Raw genomic sequence first — 3,084 nt, 5'->3', positions numbered from 1 at the left:
TTGTTTTTGGTAAGATATGGACATTACTATATTTAAATTCTGATGCATGATACACATCCGTACTCCAATGCATTTCTCCTTCTAAGTCAGAATAAACATGTTTTCGAACTTTTTCTTTTAAATTAAAAGTATATGTTCCTGCGAGAATCTCGGCAATCACTTGTTCTGATTTTACATATTGATTATTTTGAACTAATAGAAAACTTTTTGGTGGAATAGTCACATTATGTATAATGTCACCATTTTCAATACTAACATACAAGTCTATATAACATAGAAAAGCAGGATGCCCGTGACGTGTACGTGTAGGATGAACCAAATCCTCATTGAATTTAATTTTTCCATTATAAGGTGCTCGCACCTGTTCGGCAGTCCCCCCTGTGAATACTCCGCCAGTATGAAAAGTTCTTAATGTTAATTGAGTGCCCGGTTCTCCAATGGATTGGCCCGCAATAATACCTACAGCTTCTCCTAATTCCACCAAGTGACCTTGAGTAGGACTTTGACCATAACACAATCGACAGATCCAAGATGTATTCCTACAGGTAAAAGGAGTTCGTATAGATATTGGTTGTGTTTGAAAGGTTTTCAATCGATTGAAAAGTCCAATTCCAATATCTTGATTTCTAATGGCAATGCATCGTGAACCTCTGTATATATCGTCTGCTAATACACGACCAATTAATGTTTGTGTCCAACTACTTTCCGGCATCGTTTCATTCTGGGTATTTACTGAAATTCCTCGAATGGTACCACAATCTGTTCGACGTATAACAATATGTTGAACCACTTCAACAAGTCTACGTGTAAGATATCCAGCATCTGATGTTCGTACAGCAGTATCTACAACCCCTTTACGAGCTCCGTAGCAAGAAATTATATATTCTGTTAAAGATAGCCCTTCGCGTAAATTGCTTTGAATAGGTAAATCAATCATTTGTCCTTGTGGATCCGACATTAATCCTCTCATACCTACTAATTGGTGTACTTGAGATGCATTTCCTCTAGCTCCCGAAAAGGACATTATATGGACTGGATTAAAAGGATCGGTCATTCTAAAATTAGGATTCATTTCTTGTCGAAAATATTCACTTGTAGCATACCATATCTCAATGGATTGGCGTAATTTTTCTACTGCATGTACATTTCCATAATGATGCTGTTTTTCCAAAATCAAATTTTGGTGTTCAGCATCTCGGACTAGCCATCCTTTCGAAGGTATTGTTAAAAGGTCATCAATTCCTAATGAAATGGATGTAGCCGTAGCTTGGCGGAATCCCAGAGTCTTGACTTGATCCAGGATATGTGATGTATATGCCATTCCGAAGTGATCTATTAATCTGCTAATAAGTCGTTTAATGGCAGTTCCACCTATCACTTTATTGTGAAACATTAGATTGGTCCGTTCTGCCATAAGTACCTCCCTATTCCACTCAGTGGGATTCATTCAGTTCAACAATGGATTTGAGTCAATGATTGAAAAACTGCCTTTTCTTTATCTTAATTTGTGTAGAAATTGAGAAATTAAAAAACTAAGATCCTTGTTAAATGTTAAATCATGAAGATTTGAATTTACACCAGTATCATAAATTTGTTTATCTTAGATACAACCATCTATATGATTAGATACCATATGAATAGGCTCGGCAAAAACCTTGTACAGCTTCTTCGATTTCTCGATAAAAAGAAATATGACCTACGTTGGTTCGAATGTAAATAGAACGAATTTGTTTTTTTGTACTTCTTACTACTAGATAATGCCCATAAATTTCATGATAGGTGCCTAAAGATTCATAGTGAACTTCGATAGGAACTTCTCTTGACGAAATAATGCGTAGATCTAGTCGCCACCGGAGCCACAAAGGACTATCGAAGGTTATTCTTTTCTGTTGATAAGCTCCAATTGCATCATAGGAATTCCAAAAAAAAGGTTCTTTTTTTTTCGTATACTTATAGTTTTTTTGGGGAATTCTTTCATTTTTCAAATTTCTGCAATTACGTGGATTATACCTATTTGAAGAAATACCCCGACGATTCCCATTCGTTAATATGTAAAGTCCAATAAGCATATCTTGAGTTGGTACAGAAATTGGATCCGCGATAGCTGGAGACAAGAGGTTTGTATGAGAAAACATAAGTAAACGTGCTTCTGCTTGAGCTTCTAAGGATAAAGGCACATGAACAGCCATTTGATCGCCATCAAAGTCTGCATTGAATCCCTTACAAACTAATGGATGCAAACAAATAGCACGCCCCTCTACTAAAATGGGTTGGAATGCCTGTATACCTAATCTATGCAGAGTAGGTGCTCTATTTAGCAATACGGGATGTCCCTGCATAACTTCTTGAAGTATTTCCCATACAATCGGTTCTTTTTGCCGAATTTTACTCTTAGCAATTCCTATGTTGGAAGCAAAATGTTTTCGAATTAGATCACGAATTAGAAATGTCTGGAAAAGTTCTATTGCTATTTCGCCGGGCAATCCACATCTATGTAATGAAAGTGATGGACCTACAATAATGACAGAACGACCTGAATAATCAACCCGTTTCCCAAGTAGGGTCTCGCGAAATCTTCCCTCTTTACCCTCGATTATATCAGAAAAAGATTTGTAAACCTTATTATGACCGTCCCTCATCGGTTGTCCGCGGATTCCATTATCAAGAAGTGTATCCACGGCTGCTTGTACCAATTTCTCCTGACATATTACTAATTCTCCTGGAGTAGATCTACTTGTTGTTAATAGATCGATAAGAGTATTATTCCGATAGATAACTCTTCTATATAGTTCATTAATATCTGAGCTCATTAATTTGCCCCCATCTATTTGAATAATCGGTCTCAATTCGGGAGGAAGAACTGGTAAGAGACATAAAACCATCCATTCTGGTTCTATATTTGTTCGTATAAAATGCTTAGCTAATTCTATACGCCGAACCAAAAAATTCTTTCTTCTTCCAACTTTTCGATCTTCCCATTCGTTTTCATTGTCCGGGGATCCCTCTTTCCCTAATTCTTTCCATTCTATCAACGAATAATCCATAATAATTCTCAAATCCAGATCGGCTAATTGTTCTCGGATA

This window comes from Vigna unguiculata, unplaced genomic scaffold (genome assembly GCF_037176805.1).
Source record: "Vigna unguiculata cultivar grain cowpea cultivar isolate G323 ecotype 2 unplaced genomic scaffold, ASM3717680v1 ptg000287l, whole genome shotgun sequence".
Classification (NCBI taxonomy): domain Eukaryota; kingdom Viridiplantae; phylum Streptophyta; class Magnoliopsida; order Fabales; family Fabaceae; genus Vigna; species Vigna unguiculata.
This window is presented reverse-complemented; position numbering follows the sequence as displayed.